We start from the raw sequence: 9644 nt of genomic DNA on the forward strand, positions 1-9644 counted from the left end.
GGCTCTGTGGCGCAATGGATAGCGTGTTGGACTTCTAAATGATAATTACGACGATATTCAAAGGTTGTGGGTTCAAGTCCCACCAGAGTCAGATTTTGGACCAGAAACAGAGGAGCACAACGGAACAACAAATGAAGAAATGCGCCAAAAGCACAGACTCGGAGACAGAGCGAGAGAGAGAGGAGCAGAGCAAGGGAAAAAAAAATCGAGGAGTGACGTCACAATGGAGAGTGAGAGCAGGGAAACAGAGAGCCGCTGGGGTGAGGAAACAGGATTTGGTTCTTGCTTCGGTGCAGTGGAAGGAGCTGTTTGGTGAGGATCTGTTGAGCTGTGACATCACAGGCAAGCAGGTAGTTGATTGGTTTGGAAAAAGCTGCATGTTTGATGCGCATCTGGTAAGTGATTAAGATCCATTTCAGTCCTAACGTTTAAAATAGTAAACAAACTAGTGGTAAGTTTAATAAAATATGCAATAAAATGAATAATTGAATAAAATATTTAAGTAGTTAATTGAAACACGTTCAGGATGACAGGAAAGGTGATGTGTCACAGCTGCAGCATGTGGGAGTTCCTGGATGCCAGTGTGATCCAGGGCAAACACGTCTGCAGTAAGTGTTTGCAGCTCAACGAGGGAGAAAAAAGGAATGTAGTGGTAGTAGGGGACAGTATAGTAAGGTGGATTGACTCTGTTCTCTGCAGCAAAAGCAAGAGTCCAGACGGCTGTGTTGCCTGCCGGTGCCAGGATTCAGGACATCTGCTCAGGGCTGGAGCGAAACATACAATGGGAGGGGGAGGATCCAGTCGTCGTGGTCCATGTCGGTACCAGCGACATAGGCAGGACAAGGATAGAGGTTCTGCAAAGTCAGTATGAGGAACTAGGTACCAAATTAAGAAGCAGAACCTCAAAGTTAATCATCTCTGGATTATTACCTGAGTCATGTGCAAATTGGCATAGGACAAATAAGATTAGAGAAAGTAATGTGCGGCTGAAAGACTGGTGTGGTAGTAGTGGGTTCTGGTTCATGGGGCGTTGGCACCAGTACTGGGGAAAGAGGTGGCTGTACCGTTGGGACGGTCTACACCTGAACCGTGCTGGTGCCGGTGTTCTTGCGAGCCACATAACGAGGGAAGTAGAGACGGTTTTAAACCGAATAGTGGGGGCAAGGGATCAAATTTGGGAAGATATGGTGAATCAAGGAGGAGAGACAAGGCAAGAGAGAAAGGTATAAATATGGGAAATGATAAACAGACTGTGTCAGGAAGGGACAGAATGTACAAATCTAAGAGTAAATCGACAGATAAGGCTAGAGGTGACAAAAATAATAAAAGGACAAAACTAAATGCTCTGTATCTGAACGCATGGAGCATTTGAAACAAAACAGATGAACTGGGAGCACAAATAGAATAAATAAGTACGATCTGATAGTCATTACAGAGACATGGCTGCAGGGCGACATAGATTGGGTTGTGAATATTGGAGGTGACATGGCATTTTGGAAGGACAGGAAGCGAGGAAAAGGTGGCGGGGTAGCTCTGTTAATTAATGATGGTATTTGCGTAATAGAGAGGGATGAACTGAGTTCTGGAGATCAGGATGCAGAAGCAGTTTGGGTGCAAATGAGAAATCATAAAGGCAAGAAGTCACTTGTGGGAGTGCTGTACAGGCCACCTAACATTAACCACACTGTCGGATGGGATATAAAGGAAGAAATAATGGCAGCTTGTCAGAAAGGTACTGTGATAATTATGGGGGATTTTAATCTACATATAGATTGGAAAATTCAGATGGGCAGAGGTAGCCTAGATGAGGAGTACATAGAATGTTTTGGGGATAATTTCTTGGAACAATACATTCTGGAGCCAACCAGAGAGCAGGCTATACTAGACCTGGCATTGTGCAACGAGATAGGATTAATTAATGACCTCATAGTTAAGGTGCCCCTAGGTAGTAGCAATTATAATATGATTGAATTTTACATTCAGTTTGAGGGAGAGGAGAGTGGGTCCCAGACTAGTATTTTAAATGTAAATAAGGGCAATTATAATGTCATGAAAGCAGAGCTAGCTAAAGTGAACTGGCAAATTAGGTTAAGGGATAAGTCAATGGAGATGCAGTGGCAGACATTTAAGGGGATATTTCAGAATACACAGAATAGATACATTTCAACGAGAAAGAAAAGTTCCAAAGGTGGGACTCACCATCCATGGTTCACGAAAACAGTTAAAGATACTATCAAACTTAAAGGAAAAGCCTATAATTGTGCAAAGGTGGGAGGCAGGTCAGAAGATTGGACAGAATATAAAAAAACAGCAAAGAATTACTAAAAGATTGATAAGGAAGTTAAAATTAGAGTATGAGAGAAAGCTCGCAAGGAATTTCAAGACAACTAGTAAGAGTTTCGATAGATATTTTAAAAAGAAAAGAGTTAACAAAGCGACTGTTGGTCCAATAGAAAGTGTGTCTGGGGAATTAATAATGGATAATTAAGAGATGGCAGATGAATTGAACAGATACTTTGCATCGGTCTTCACTATTGAGTATACAAATAACATCCCAGTATTCGCCGGCGATCAGGAAATTGAAGGGATGGAGGAACTCAAGAAAATTACAATCACCAGGGAAGTGGTACTAAACAAATTGTTGGAGCTGCGGGTTGACAAGTCGCCAGGTCCTGAATTGGCTAGTGAGATAGTTGATGCGCTGGTTTTAATATTCCAAAATTCCCTAGATTCGAGAAGGTTCCGTTAGATTGGAAAAGAGTGAATGTAACTCATTTATTCAAAAAGGGAGGGAGACAGAAAGCAGGAAACGACAGGCCAGTTAGCTTAACATTTGTCTTAGGGAAAATGTTTGGAGCTATTACAGAGGATGTTATAGCAGGGCATTTAGAAAAAATTAAGGTAATCAGGCAGAGTCAACATGGTTTTTTGAAAGGGAAATCATGTTTAACCAATTTATTGGAGTTCTTTGAGGGAGTTACATGTGCTGTGGATAAAGGGGAACCAGTGGATGTATTGTATTTCGATTTCCAGAAGGATAAGGTGCCATATCAAAGGTTATTGCAGAAAATAAAAGCTCATGGTGTCGGGGGTAACATATTGGCATGGATAGAAGATTGGCTAGCTGACAGGAAACAGAGAGTCAGCATAAATGGGTCATTTTCTGGTTGGCAAGAAGTAACGAGTGGTGTGCCACAGGGATCTGTGCTGGTGCCTCAACTTTTTACAATTTATATAAATGACTTAGATGAAGGGACCGAAGGTATTGTTGCTAAATTTGCTGATCACAAAGATAGGTAGGAAAGTAGGTTGTGAAGAGGACATAAGGGGGCTACAAAGGGATATAGATAGGTTAAGTGATTGGGCAAAGACTTGGCAAATGGAGTATAATGTGGGAAAGTCGGAAATTGTCCACTATGGCAGGAAGAATAAAAAAGCATATTATCTAAATGGTGAGAGATTGCAGAGCTCTGAGATGCAGAGGGATCTGGGTGACCGAGGGCATGAATTGCAAAAGGTTAGTATGTAGGTCCAGCACGTAATTAGGAAAGCTAATAGAATGTTATCATTTATCACCATGGGAATTGAATACAATAGTAGGGAGGTTATGCTTCAGCATTACAGGACATTGGTGAGACCTCTTCTGCAGTACTGAGTACTGTACTGGTCTCCTTATTTGCGGAAGGATGTAAATGCATTGGAGGTAGTACAGAGAAAGTTTACGAGACTAATACATGGAATGGGTGGGCTGTCTTACGAGGAAAGATTGGACAAGCTAGGCTTGTCTCCGCCAGAGTTTAGAAGAGAAAGAGGCGACATGATTTGTTATTTAATTTATTAATTAACAAATTAGCTATCCTCCAGTCTTCCGGTACCCCACCCGTGGCTAACGATGATACAAAAATCTCTGCCAGCGCCCCAGCAATCTCCTCCCTTGCTTCCCATAGCATCCCAGGATACATCTGATCAGGCCCTGGGGATTTATCCACCTTAATGCGCTTCAAAACCTCCAACACCTCCTCCTTTGTAATGTTGATATGCTGCAGGATATCACTGTTCCCTCCCTTGAACTCACTAGCTTCCATGACCTTCTCCACGGTAAATACAGACGAGAAATATTCATTTGAGACCTCGTCCATTTCGCGTGGCTTCACACATAGATTGCCACACTGATCCTTAAGGGGACCTACTCTCTCCCGAGCTACCCTTTTACTCTTAATACACTTACAGAATCTTTTAGGATTGTCCTTTATCTTATCTGCCAGGGAAATCTCATGGCCCCTTTTCGCCCTCCTAATTTCCTTCTTAAGTATACTCCTATATCCCCTATACTTCTCGAGGGACTCGCTCGATCCCAGCTGCCTATACCTGACGTATGCCTCCTTCTTTGTCCTGACCAGACCCTCAATATCCCTCGTCAACCAAGGTTCCCTAAACTTGCCAGCCTTGCCCTTCCATCTATCAGGAACATGCTGGCCCTGAACTCTTCCTATCTCACTTTTAAAAGCCTCCCACTTGCCAGACGTCCCTTTACCTGTAAACAGCCTCTCCCATTCAACTTTTGAGAGTTCCTGTCTGATGCCATGGAAATTAGCCTTCCCCCAATTTAGGACTTCAACCTGAGGACCAGTCCTATTCTTTTTCATAACTATCTTGAAGCTAATAGAGTTATGGTCACTGGTCCCAAAGTGCTCCCCCACTGCCATATCAACCACCTGCCCATCCTCATTTCCTAAGAGGAGATCGAGTGTAGCCCCTTCTCTAGTCGGGCCATCCACGTACTGCTTCAGAAAACTATCCTGGACTCACTTAACAAATTCTTCCCCATCTGATCCCTCAGCACTAAGGCAGTCCCAGTCAATATTAGAGAAGTTAAAATCACCTACTATTACAACCCTATAATTCCTATACCTATCTGTGGTTTCCCTACATATATGCTCCTCCACTTCCCTCTGACTATTGGGGGGCCTATAGTATAATCCCATCAAAGGGATCACCCTTTTATTATTTCTAAGTTCTACCAGTATGGCCTCACTGGACATTCACCCCGGGATATCCTCTCTAAGTACTGCCGTGATGCCCTCCCTAATCAATAGTGCAACTCCCCCTCCTCTCTTACCTCCACCTCTGTCACGCCGGAAGGATCGGTAACGCGGAACATTGAGCTGCCAGTCCTGCCCATCCCTCAACCACGTTTCCGTAATAGCTACAATACCACAATCCCATGTACCTATCCATGCTCTGAGTTCATCTGCCTTACCTCTAAGGATACTTGCATTAAAGTAAATGCAGTTTAGCCCACCAGACCTTCCACGCTCCCTGTCCTGCCCCTTCCTGGCCTGCCTACTGGACTTGCTTGCTTTAACCTCTCCATTTGCCTCAACTATCTCATCGGAGAGACTACTACTTTGGGTCCCACCCCCGCTGCAAGACTAGTTTAAACCCTCCAGTGTATTACTATAAAATCTCCCTACAAGGATATTGGTCCCCTTCCAGTTCAGATGCAACCCGTCCCTCTTGTCCAGGTCACCTCTGCACCAGAAGAGATCCCAATGATCCAAGTACCTGAAGCCCTCCCGCCTTCGCCAGTCTTCAGCAAAGCATTCATTTGCCTAATCCTCCTATTCCTACCCGCACTACCACGTGTCACAGGGAGTAATCCTGAGATTACAACCCTAGAGGTCCTGCTCTTTAACCTTCTACCTAACTCCCTATATTCACTTTGCAGAACCTCATCTCTCTTCCTGCCTATGTCGTTCGTACCAATATGGACCACGATCTCTGGCTGCACACCCTCCCCTTTCAAAATTTCCGGCAGCTGCTCCGAAACATCCTTGACCCTAGTATTAGGGAGGCAACATACCATCCTGGAGTCTCGTTTGCGGCCACAGAAACGCCTATCTGCACCCCTTATGATAGAATCCCCTATCACAATAGCTCTTCCACCCCTTTTCCTCCCCTGCTGTGCAGCAGAGCCCTCCGTGGTGGCACGGACCGCGCTGTTGCTCTTTTCCCCTGGGAGGTCATCCCCCCAACAGTAACCAAAGCAGTATCTCTGTTTGAGAGGGGGATGGCCACAGGGGACTCCTGCACTACCTGCCTGCTCCTACTATTCCATCTGGTGGTCACCCATCCCTTTTCTGCCTGTGCATCCATGACCTGCGGTGCGACCACCTCACTAAACATGCTATCCATGATGCCCTCAGCTTCGTGGACGCTCCACAGTGAAACCGCCTGCAGTTCAAGCTCCATAATGCGAGTAGCCAGTAGCTGCAGCTGGATACACTTCCTGCACACATGGTCGTCATGGAGACTGGGAGGGTTCCTGAATCCCCACAGAGCGCAGGAGGAGCATATCACGGGGCTGAGCTCTCCTGCCATGACTTACCCTTAGATTAATTAGTTACTCCCTTAATTAAAAAATACTAATGACACTAGGGGCCTTGTTCTCCCCACGACAATCTCAAGTCCTTCATAAGCGACACTGAATTAAAAAAAACACTTTAGTAGTACTCATCTTATCAGCAGAGGTTTTTTTTTTCAAGTAAAAAACTTTGCCCTTTTCTTTATGATATTTAAATACACGAACAGCAGTGACTCACCAACCAATCACCTTGCAGCTCTCCTCTGACATCACAGTTGGCTTCTTTTTTTTCAAAACTCCAGCACACTGGAAGAGCTCCACTCCACTCCTGGAAGGGAAGAGACTGGGCCTCGATCCTCGGATAGGATTTATAGGCTCCGCTCTCAACGTTCTCCTCATATCGGTCCATATAGGTCTGCTCCGCTCCGCTCCTCTCCGCTCCCGGAAGGTAATTCACCAGCTTTTGCAGAAAAGTAGGTCTTAAGCTGTTGCAGTACCTGTTAGAAAGATAGTCTAAGCTATTCTGAAGTCATCTTCCAATGTCATCTACATGGAAGCAGGATTTTAAAGGATAAGATGTAGTTTTTAAAAGTCACTTCAATATTGCTCAAGAGTCTTTACAAAGAAGCCAAGTAAATCTTGATAAAAAGTCATATTCATTTAGAGATCTTTTAAAAGCACTTCAATCTTGTTAATAAAAAGTAAGATTTAAATTTAAGAACTCTGATCAGGCTATGCTAAAAAGTTACATACAATTAAGAAATAAAATACAACATTTAAAATGTCTGAACTCCCTCTGAAAGTTGACCACTGCTGCTGCCGGTGTCTTCCTGGAATAGTGGAGCTGTTGTGTCAACAGAAAAGTCTTTCCCGAGCAGCCTGTTGGTACCGGCTTTAATCCAACCCAGGTAAAAATCAGGGTACATTGTGGGCAATGAGCCCAAATTGCTGAACTACAGGTCCCTGTCACTTTAAAGAGTGGGCTGGTGCGATTATGATCAGAGGCTCCTTCTAAGCACATTTCTCACCACCACAACTTCCAGATGCTGGTGTTAGTGTGTGCATGTACCGGCAGTTGCAGTGCTGTTCAGACCCTCAATAGCAGTGAAAGTCTCAGAGTTCACCACTATTGGGGCTGTAAAATCCAGGCCAATATCTCACAGTCCTGTTAGATTTGCTCTCCCTCTGTACAAAATCAAACTCCACACATTGTCTTTCACTCACTCCTGTTTCCAGCCCTGATGGTGCAGAAATCCCCTCTCAAAGGTACACAATCCAGTTGATTTCTGATCAAATACCTCCTTCCTCATTCAATAGAGGAAACAGAGACATGAACAGGAGTCAGGTGCAAGAAAGTTTCACCAACAGAGCAAAGAAAGGCACCAACAAAAGTCAACCCTACTTTCCAAATCATTTCACTGGAATATTCTTTCACTTGTTTTGTCGGATGACTGCAATAAATCTGAAAATGAGCACCATGAGGTTTGTGTTCACTAGTCACTTGTTCTCCTGTGTTTGTCTGTCAGGTTTGTAATTCAGTTTGTATTGGATATTGAAGAGAATCTCTTTTCAAGATGATTGCACATCGCACTGTGTTTAAAGCAACCAACTTGGAAAATGGCAGAAAATGAATGTTTCAATACCTGTGTGACCAGATTCTTCCAATGCTTTTCAACAGCTAGATTGATGATGCTTGCAATCTGTATCCTGTGGAGAATGGGAGAGGAGAATAAAAACATGGTGCATGAACAGGACAGACTGTGTAAAATGGGAGCACAGAAATACTGCCACCTCATTGAAAGTTAATGAGATTTATTCTAAGTCAGAACCTGTCCACAATGAACAAGTGAATACATTAATTGTCCACTTTCAATCTAAATGGGACTGAGGTTCCAACAGAGAAGTTTTCTGGAAAATACCTGCTGCAGTTTTAAAATTGATGAACTGGAACATCTTATACTAACTTTCAAATAACTGTAGTGATTGTATAGTTCTCATAGTGGAGAGAAGGAGTTGTTTATAAATATAAGCAGAAAGACACATTTGTGGATTGGTGAATGAGCTTTATCTTTCTGAAATGTATTTGTCCATTGGTTGCAGGTCACTGGAAATTCTTTTTTACATTTCAATTGTAGCAGCAGTAGTTAGCAGCAAAATGTCTGATTAATCAGAGTAGTGGGTCTGGGAAACACTTAAACTGCCGAGACCCTGTAAAACAGAACTCCAAGTAATAGTTTAAATAAGGCACTGAACTGTCAGGAAAAAAAAACCCGACACGAACCTGACAGAACCACATTGGATCCGAGCCCGACCCGGCCCGAGTATCTCCATTTATTCCCGCGCCCGAACCGACCCGAGCCTTACCCGACGACCGGAATGTTCACTTTACCTCCCTCCCGATTCCGAATCTACAGGAAGCTGCAGCATGAGCGCAATGACGTCATAGAGATGCTCACTTGCTCACTGAGCAGACTCAGAGTTTCCCTCCTTGATGACCCGGACTCCCAGCTTAGGTTGGCTTTTCAACTTTTGACACTTATTAAACTCAACTTCCCAGCAGAGTTAAATGTAATACTTACTGTGTGTGTCCGACACGGACTCAGCCCGACCTGGACCCAGCCCGACCCGAACCTGGCCCGACCTGACCCGAGCCCGAAAGCCAGACCCGGAAGAGCGACCCAACACGACCCGGACCCGACACAGGTCGTCGGGTCCCGTTGGGTTCAGGTCGGAGTGGCAGGCCTTTTCAGAGCGGAGGTCAGATGAGGATTGAATTAATTTCAATCACTGAATCTAAACAAGAAGTAAATCTGCCAGGAATGGAAAACTTCGCATTACCTGTGAGCTTATGGCGCAACGGCAGCGCGTCTGACTCCAGATCAGAAGGTTGCGTGTTCAAATCATGTCAGGCTCACTTATATTTTACAGCAGCTCATGTTCCTGGATTTTCTCTCAGAAGAGAGTTCGTTCTCTTGGAATGTTCGTGCATGGTAGAATTTCAAGATCAACTTTAATAGATTAAAGTCCTGATTTCTGGTTCCGTTCCTTTTCCATGCTCAATTCTTATTTCACACTGTTTTATATCAGAACAATGTTTCAGGGATGTGATGTGTCCATTGTTTGGACAATCGCTCTGTCACCCAGCGTGAGAAACAAAACACAAACCGCACAGCGTGCGGCTCAAACCCATACCTGGCTCTGTCTATAGGCCGTTTAGTTCAGTTGGTTGGGACGCAGTGTTGATAACAACAAGGCTATGGATTTGATCCCCATGTGCGCT

General features: G+C 44.2%; 1 non-coding gene across 1 annotated transcript; it reads left to right on the forward strand.

Moving 5' to 3' along the window:
* trnar-ucu (transfer RNA arginine (anticodon UCU)) lies at window positions 1–91 on the forward strand. Its single transcript is given in 2 exon segments — window positions 1–37; window positions 56–91. It is a non-coding gene; the product is annotated as a tRNA-Arg (tRNA).
* Window positions 92–9644: the final 9553 nt, after the last annotated feature.

Source organism: Heterodontus francisci, unplaced genomic scaffold, assembly GCF_036365525.1.
Source record: "Heterodontus francisci isolate sHetFra1 unplaced genomic scaffold, sHetFra1.hap1 HAP1_SCAFFOLD_184, whole genome shotgun sequence".
NCBI classification, from domain to species: Eukaryota; Metazoa; Chordata; class Chondrichthyes; order Heterodontiformes; family Heterodontidae; genus Heterodontus; species Heterodontus francisci.